The sequence below is a fragment of the Helianthus annuus genome, chromosome 13 (assembly GCF_002127325.2).
Source record: "Helianthus annuus cultivar XRQ/B chromosome 13, HanXRQr2.0-SUNRISE, whole genome shotgun sequence".
Classification (NCBI taxonomy): domain Eukaryota; kingdom Viridiplantae; phylum Streptophyta; class Magnoliopsida; order Asterales; family Asteraceae; genus Helianthus; species Helianthus annuus.
In genome coordinates, this window is record NC_035445.2 from 109,349,597 (window position 1) to 109,359,432 (window position 9,836).

The following is a 9,836-nucleotide window of genomic DNA, read 5'->3' on the forward strand; positions in this document are numbered from 1 at the left end:
CTTGACAATCAAGGCCATGTTTGCCTAAGTCTCTTACATCACTTGGTGAAGACAAGTGTTTAGTATAATACTTTTTATTTTTAATCTTTTGCACTTTTTATTTGGTTTTGTATTAATGACTTTAATAACTAGTTACTTATGTTGAAGGTGATCTTTCCTTATCGTTTGTCCGTGGTGTCTTGGCATTATTTTACTGTCTATATAAAATAAAAGATTTTCACCATTCATATCTCCACGGTCTATATGGAGGTATGTTGGCTACCTGGTCGGGGGTTAAGGGAACGGTTTGGTAAGGGTCTTGCCCTTGTTCAGCGTTTAGAGGTCCTGCTTGGGACCTGGGTCAAATTTAGTAGGATCTCCTTCAATGCCCATAGGTATTGGATGGCGGGGATCCAAACTCTTTGACCCCCTCATAAGTTAACTACTATTAATACTATAACCCGGCTATTTAGGACTGTATCCCTGCTGACTCAGACTACTTAGCCGAGGGTAACGTCACCGCCAAAAGCGGGGCCTACCATAATTTGCATTAATAACTTAATTCATTATCTGTCAATAATTCAACCCTTTAGGATTGTATCCTTGCTGACTCAAACTACTGGGTTGAGGGTAACGTCGCCTTCAAAAGAGGGGCCTACTACAATAACTAAGATAATCTCTTAAACAAGTGCAAAAGTGCGAAAATAATCAAAGGTTATACTAATACACGTGTCGGATCCAAGTGATTCATCTTGTCTATCTGTTTTTTATTTTATTTTTATTTTTCAGCATTTTGTTAGTTTTTATTTTTCTTAGTTTAAAATCATTATTCTAACTTTTTGATTTGATTAGACGTTGAGGATAAACCGGTATTAAAAGCTCTTGTGTCCTTGGACGACCTCGGTATCTTACCAACACTATACTACGTCCACGATGGGTGCACTTGCCCATATGTGTGTTTAGTGTTAGTAAATATCGTGTTTTATAAATTTAAAACTTGGCTAAAAGTGTAAAAAGGGCTTAAATATACATCAAAAATATAACACACTTCACGCACATCATTAGTCAAGTTTTAAATTTATTAAAACACGATATTTTACTAACACTAAACACACATATGGGCAGGTGCACCCATCGTAAGCGTAGTATAGCGTTGGTAAGATACCGAGGTCGTCCAAGGACACAAGAGCTTTTAGTACCGGTTTATCTTCAACGTCTAATCAAATCAAAATTTTTAGAATAAGGTTTAAAAATGAAAATAAAAATTAAAAATGCTGAAAATAAAAATAAAAATAAAAACAGATAGACAAGATGAATCACTTGGATCCGACTCGCCTTTAGTGTAACCTTTGATGTTTTCCGCACTTTTGCATTTTTTAAGAGATTATCTTAGTTATAGTAGTAGGCCTCTCTTTTGAAGGTGACGTTTCCCTCAACCCAGTAGTTTGAGTCAGCAAGGATACAATCCTAAATGGTTGGATTATTGAAAGATAATTAATTAAGTTATTAATGCGTAATGTGGTAGGCCCCTCTTTTGAAGGTGATGTTACCCTCGGCTAAGTGTTTTGAGCCAGCAGGGATACAATCCCAAGTAGCCGGGTTAATGTATTAATAGTAGTTAACATATGAGGGGATCAAGCCATTCGCACCCCCGCCATCCAATACCAGTGGGTATTGAAGGAGGTCCTAGTAAGCTTGACCCAGGTCCTTGCAGGATCTATACACTGAACAAGGCAAGAACATTAACAAACCATTCCCTTAACCCACGACCTGGTAGCCAACATATCTCTATATAGACCATAGATATATGAATGGTGTAAATCTTTTATTTTATATAGACAGTAAAATAACGCCAAGACACCACAGACAATTGATAAGGAAGTTTCACCTTTAACATAAGAAACTAGTTATTAAAGTCATTAAAACAAAACCAAATAAAAAGTGCGAAAAGATTAAAAATCAAAAGTATTACACTAAATGCTTCTCTTCACCAAGTGATGTAAGAGACTTAGGCAAACATGGCCTTTGATTGTCAAGAACTCTTACTATCAATCTGGGATCCCGAGACTACTTCACACACTCTATGATGGATGATGGATGATGGTGGTGGATGTGGGTTGTAGTGGTGGTGGAGTGTGAGTGAAGTGGGAGAGTGGTGGTTTGCCAAGGGATGCCTTTGAAGTGAACCAAGCACCTCTATTTATAGCCTGCACAGAAGCCCGAACACGGCCCCGTGTCCATCCACTTTCTCTTTCTTCAATAATTGTTGAGGCGTGTGTAGTGTTATATATTTTTACTTATATTTTTAATCCCTTTTTAACACTTTAGTCAAGTTTTAAATTTATAAAAACATGATATTTTACTAACACTAAACACCAATATGGGCAAGTGCACCCATTGTGAGCGTAGTATAGCGTTGGTAAGATACCGAGGTCGTCCATGGACACAAGAGCTTTTAGTACCGGTTTATCCTCAACGTCTAATCAAATTAAATTTTAATGAATAAGGTTTTAAAAATGAAAATAAAAACTAAAAATGATGAAAATAAAAATAGATAGACAAGATAAATCACTTGGATCCGACTCGCCTTCAGTGTAACCTTTGATGTTTTCCGCACTTTTGCACTTTTTAAGAGATTATCTTTGTTATAGTAGTAGGCCCCTCTTTTGAAGGTGACGTTACCCTCAACCTAGTAGTTTGAGTCAGCAAGGATACAATCCTAAAGGGTTGGATTATTGAAAGATAATTAATTAAGTTATTAATGCGTAATGTGGTAGGCCCTTCTTTTGAAGGTGACGTTACCCTCGGCTAAGTGGTTTGAGTCAGCAGGGATACAATCCCAAGTAGCCGGGTTAATGTATTAATAGTAGTTTACATATGAGGGGATCAAGCCATTCGCACCCCCGCCATCCAATACCAGTGGGTATTGAAGGAGGTCCTTGTAAGCTTGACCTAGGTCCTTGCAGGATCTATACACTGAACAAGGCAAGAACCTTACCAAACCATTCCCTTAACCCCCGATCAGGTAGCCAACATATCTCTATATAGACCGTAGAGATATGAATGGTGTAAATCTTTTATTTTATATAGACAGTAAAATAACGCCAAGACACCACGGACAAATGATAAGGAAGTTTCACCTTCAACATAAGAAACTAGTTATTAAACTCATTAATACAAAACCAAATAAAAAGTGCGAAAAGATTAAAAAACAAATGTATTACACTAAATGCTTGTCTTCACCAAGTGATGTAAGAGACATAGGCGAATGTGGCCTTTGTTGTCAAGAACTCTTACTATCAATCTTGGATCCCAAGACTACTACACACACTCTATGATGGATGATGGTGGTGGATGTGGGTGTTGTGATGGTGGTGGAGTGTGGGTGAAGTGGGAGAGAGGTGGTTTGCCAAGGGATGCCTTTGAAGTGAACCAAGCACCCCTATTTATAGCCTGCACAGAAGCCCGGACATGGCCCCGTGTCCGGTGGGCACGGCCTCGTGTCCATTCACTTTCTCTTTCTTCATTAATTGCAGTTTCTCTGTATTAGCTCCAGACACCCCCGTGTCCGCTGAGCACGGCCCTGTGTGTAGAAGCGTATCTGTACTATCAAGATTTGCTTGGATTCTGCGAATCTTAGCATTGACCACGGCCGTGTTGAGCTGGGCACGCCCCCGTTTTGGGAAATAGAAGCTTCTACAACTTTGTCTTTTCTGCAGAAACTTGAGCACGCCCCCGTGTCCGCTGGGCACGGGGCGTGTTCAGCCTTCTTATCTCTTGTTTTTTCTTTGGAAAATGATGTCGAGGGGTCGGGCATGCCACGTTTATTCCTTTTCTTGTATGTATGTTAGATTTAGCTGTATTTTTGCTTCTTTTGTCTATTTACGCTCATTTAATCCTGAAAACACAAAAGGAAGACAAAAGCACACTTTTTCCAACATTAGTACCAAAAAAGGGTTAGTTTTATGACTCATTTGATGTAATTTATAAGTTGCATTTTACACATATCAATTGCAGTTTGTCTACATTAGCTCCACACGCCCCCATGTCCGCTGGGCATGGCCCCGTGTGCAGAAGCGTATCTGTACTATCAAGATTTGCTTGGATTCTGCGAATCTTAGCGTTGACCATGGCCCGTGTTGAGCTGGGCACGCCCTGTTAGGATCAGAGGCTGTCATGATTGTGCTCGTTTGTATAATTTTGACAGAACAATGAATATAAAATGAGATTAAGTGCAGCGGAAATGAAAAACAAACAAACTTTGTGAACACAATCAGTAGAGAAAATAGTTTGGTAAACAAATGCTTTCCACTAAGTTGAATGATTGAGATACAAAGCAAATGATTACAGCAGGTTTACATAACTAAGCTCCCCCTCAGCCTGATACCCCAAGGTTGGTTGCACAAGATGAAAGGATTGGACTGAAGAAGAAGAATCCACTCAGTCAATCAAATGTAACAGTACAGGGTACTGCTCCATTTATAGGCAAACCAAACCACTGAAGCATCTCAGATAACGTCACCATGATAGTGACATCTAACAAACTAACAACCCATAAATACTGATGAATAACATCTGATTATAAGTACAATACAAAACAAGAGATAACAACTACTTCACGTTCCACTGTTGTAGCCTGAGCACTGATGTTGAGCTGCAGTGCTTTCTTCAAAGGTGATCAGTCTTTGAATGGGCAGTGCTTGTGTCTTCAGCAGTTCTTAGGAAACAGCAGTAGATAGAGTAACAGTGTTTGTCTTCAGCAGTCTTTAGAATCTCATCAGTGTTTGGTTCATCAGTTGTTATAGTGAGCAGTACTTAAGATCCATCAGCTATTAGAATACCACTGTCAAGGGGAAAACCAAGTGTAAGAAGCTGTTTATTATGAGTCCACTGTTGTGATCCGGTTTTGGCTTTCATTATCTGTTCCTCTGGTAGGGTTCAATCCCAACAATCTCCCCCTGGAACAGATAATGCCAAAACCCTTCATTATTCTGGACCTTTATTCCTCATCAGAAGTTCCTTAGCTTGTTCTTTAAATTTTTCTTCAAAATTCTTGGAACTCAGGTCATCTTTATCCCTACACAATGTAAGTTCAAGGAGATCCTGCAAATCTTCAACACTAAGGCCTAGTGCTTCTTTCCTTGATATATACTTCATTTCGCCATTGGATCTGACCAAGGTCAATACGTGGGTCTTTTGATTAGACATCCACTTTAGTATTTTTAATCCTAATGGGTTTCTTGGGAGAGATTTATTTGAAGATGAGTTTGGAGATGTTGGCCTTGTGAAAACTTGCAGACTTTCAGACATTCTTTTGAAGGCCATCTCAATGACATTGTTAGCTGCAGCTATGTCTTCTGCAGTATCTTTTTCGATCAGCACTTGCCTCTCAGAGTCTGTCATGCCTGTCGAAGTGTTTGGTGATGCAGGCTTGGTTAATACCTTCTTAAAAAGATTCTGAAGCTTTGTTGAGTTCTCTTCTTTTAGACCCATTTTCATGATGGCATCATTGAAGTACTCAGCTTCCTTTTCTTTAACCTCTTCTTCAGATAATTGTTTTCCTTCTTCCTTGTTTGTCACAAGAGTAGGATTATCTGCTGATTTGAACAGTGTTTTAAGGTTTTCAATCTGCTGTTCATGCTTCATCATTTGTTCACGTTTCTTTGAAGTGCCTGAAACAGTTATCTTCCTTTTCTTCAGCCTTTCATAGGCTTCAACAGTCTGCTGCTTTGACCATTTTGATATGGCTTCAGTAGTATCCATTTTTGCATCCACCAGCTCCTTTTTCTTCCTTTTGTATTCAGCAGTTAGGTCAGCAATGAGCTTTTTGTATTTGCTCCAATTTGGAGCATTCTTCTTCTTTTTAGTATCATTCTTGATTTTTTCAATCCTCTCTGCCTCATGCTTTAAAGCAACTATTAGCCATTCTTCAAACTGTTTTTCTTCAGCAGGATAGAATTTCTCTTTCATGATGTAGGCTAGATATTCTTTTCTTAACTTATTTCGTTGATCAGCCTTTTCTTTGTTTAGTTCTTGTGCAAACTCTTCCATCTACTTTACTTTTGAGAGGAAGAATTCCAGTTTTTCAGCAATGGCCTCGTCACTTAGACCTTCACTTTCAACTTTAGCTCTTACTTTAACCTGTCTTTCCTTGAGCTTGAGATAATCATCCATTTCCTCTGGTGCCATAAAGCCTATGAGTGAGGGGAATCTTCTTTTTGAAGAATCTTCCTCTGTATAGAATTGCCTCATTTCATTTTTTGATAGCTTCTAGTTCAAGTGGATATTTTGCAGCATTAGGATCATGTATGTCCTCATCGGCAGAGATTGGCTTTCTTTTTCTGGTAAAGAGCTTTGGTTGTGATGTAGGAAAGGTAAGAGCAGTGGTGGATGGTTGACTAACAGCTGTTGAAACAACTGGTGTTTCAACCGCTGTTATCATTACAACTACTGATGTATCAGCAGATGTCTTCTTCTTTTAAGTAGGGGTTGTGATGGCAGTTGTTTGAGTGGTGATGAGTGGCTGACTAACAGTAGTTGGAACAACAGGTGTTTGAACCACTATTGTCATTACAACAGATGTTGTAACATCTGTTGTCTTCTGCTTTTTGGCAGGAGGTGATGATGGGGTGGCTGATTTTGATGGTGATGATTGTTTTGGTGCTGTAGACACAGATGATGGTGGAGCAGTAGTTGTGGTGGTATGTGTGGTGGTGTGTGGTGAAGTGGTGTGTGTTGATACTGCAGTTTTGTTTTGGCTATTTTCTGGCTCATCATATATACCATCATCAATTCCCCTTTTCTTCCACTTGATCTTCTCCCCCTTTTTGGCATTATCTGAGAAGGGTTCATTAATGAAGAGAACAGTGGAGGGAACTTTTCCAGAGGCACTTTGAATGTGAGCTTTGATAGCTTTGATATCTGCCTGGGTATCTTTGAACCTTGATTCCACCATATTTGTCAACTTTTGAACATGTATAGCATGCTGCTGATCTGCCATCTGCTTTTGTCTTTCCAGCAGTGGTTGGAACATGGTCCATAACTCATTTGCAGTAGGTGCCTGTTGAGCAGGTGCTTGAGCAGGTGGAGTAGTGGATTGGGCTTTCTGAGCTTTTAACAGCTTCTGCACCATATCCTTTATTTCAGCAACTGAGGTTTCCAGGTTTTCAACCCTGCCCGTCAATTCCTGATATTTTGAATCATCACCTGAATTAACAGGATCATCTGAATCCCCACCAGCAGTGGTTTTACCAATGTATGACTTAGGAACAGAGTCCCAAAAATCAGCCATTGATGCCCTTGCTCTTGGTACTGGGGACTTCTTTCTTCAGTACTTGATAACCTTTTGATGTTGCTAGTAGTTAAAATAATCTCACTGGTGGTTCTCAGTGGTGCTATTGAAGAAATTGCCTTCAAGGGAGTCTTATGAATGTAACCGCTATCCAAATGCAAACCAGTGGGTTCAACATTTGTAGTGGCTGCTCCACTTGAACTACTGACAGGAATTACTTGTAATTCCTGCAGTGTAGCCTCCTCAGTTGTTGCTGGGATAACAGAAATATCAACATCAGACCCAGTCACTTGTGGGAGTATATTCTCAGTGATAGGTGTTTGAGAAGAACTAGTTTGTGTCTGAGTTATACCAACTGTATGCAACTAGGGTATCATGGATTGTGGTAATATGGATGGTGAGGGTGAAGGGGTTGAAAGAGACATGTACTTGGGATTAGGACTGTGGAAGATGGATCCGAGTGGGTCCAGAGCTTCATGTTGTGGGGTCCCTGTGCTTACAACCTGATCCTTTTGTGAGGATGCAAGAGGAGTTTGAGGCAAGGGTTGAGATCTTTCTTCCATCTGTTGTGAGTAAGTAGCAGCAGTGGTTATTGATGACTTTTGTGTTGTCACTGGCATTGACTCTGGGATCTCATCTTCCAGAGGTGCCTTTGGTTTGGGTTTGGTGGGCTTTCTGGATGTTTTCTTTTTGGTTCTTTTTGTGGTGGTAGGTGTGGGTTTCAAAACAGTGGGTGTGCTGCTTTGATCACCTGGAGCAGTGGGCTCAGCAGCCGATACCTGAGGAGCAGTTTCATCTGCTAAATTCTGCTCAGGTACCTCTGCTTTTGTTTTTATTGGTGCCAACATTCTAGAGAATGTTTCAGGTGTTAAACAGTTTATTTTAAAAGAAGCACCTTGTTTGGGCAATTCTGCATCTTCCTTTACAAATTTTTGTTCAAAGTAGTAGCTTAAAAATCTTGGAAAGAGCAGAAATGCTTTATTAGCAACGTTTTTTACCAAGTCATCAAATATTTCCTGGGAGTAGTTAAAGTTTTCATTGTTTAAAATTACATACCCCAGGCATTGAATTTTCGACGGTATTTCATTAAAAGACGTTGTTTTATTAGAAACACACATCAATAGAGCGTGGAACAAAAATCTGGGTGCAGAAGGGAAATAGCCTTTTTGTAAGGTATCCCTTTTTGGTTGCTCTGCATAGCCTCTATTTATGAAATCCTTTTTCAACTCAGTTTTCGAAAAAGAAGTTTTACCTTTCAGATCATTGAGTTTGAAGACTTCAGAAATATATTGTGGAGAGATTTGAATCTTTTTACCCTGTATCGAGGAGTTGATGGCTGTGACAGTGTCTCCTTGTTTTTCAAGGGTGGCATTGTTCCCGAACTCTCTCTGGGTTTTTAGATAGATGGGAGTATCTGCTGTTATCAAAGTTTTATATTTTGATGCAGATAAGGTGTCAATGATGGTGTCAAAGGTGTTGTCGGTTGTGGGTTTTGTGAGTATACCCACATAGTTGTGAGGGGCTTTGTAACGGATTTCTGTGGTTTTGGCGGCCATTTGAGTGGCGTCTGTTGGGGTGGAGGAAGAAGATGGTTTTGATTTTGACTTCGATTTTGATTTCGTCATTTTTGATGAAGAAGATCGAAGAAAGTTTTTGTGAAGAAGAGTGGGAAACTGCTTTGAGAAGAGAATTTTTGGAATTCAATTCGACAGTGTGAGCCCCTGTTTGGGTTTAATCAAGGTTTTATTTTAGGGAAAAAGTGAATGCTGATGTGGCAGCGGTTATAACGATCTGACGACTAAAAAGCTGACCACGTGTCAACACCTGATGAAAGAGTAAATAACGGAGGACAGTTGTTTTGACAGCCACTGATGGATCAACCATCAGTAGTTACAACGATAACAAAATGAGGCAGTGGATGATTTTTACTATCAGTAGATAGCTCAGCAGTGGATGATTTTTACTATCAGTGGATAGTATATCAGTGGATAGAACAATGATTTTGAACATCAGTGTTTTTCAAGATTTTCAATGAGCAGGGGTTGACTTTCAGCAGTGGACAGTCTTTAGAGAGCAGATGTTGAGGCACAACAGTATTTAAGGTACAACAGTGGTAGAAAGCAATAATGAAGGTCATTAGTATAACAACTGTTTGTGCAGCAGTGTTTTGACTTTTGAAAATTAATTTTCGCATCTGATCAGATGTGGGTATTGATTTTGTCATGTGTAAACACAATATCATGTCCAACATCTGTTTAGCTTTAGAAATGCTATACTCAACAATTTACATTTTGGATGTAAATTCTCAAGGTTGATTTGCCAGCAGTTATCTCATAAATCTTTGTTCAAGGCTTTGCCACATGTTCATTATTCCTGACAGTGGTTCAGCATCCCAGATGATGAAGTCTTTTCTACCAAGGCTACTCAATTTGTGTCTAATTATTTGAATTAGAACATGAGTATCTCAGTAGTTGAAAATCAATTTGCAATCAATTTTTGATCTGTGACAAACAAACTTGAGCTTAACGTGACTTTGACATGAGTGCCATTTCCTTTTGATCAGATT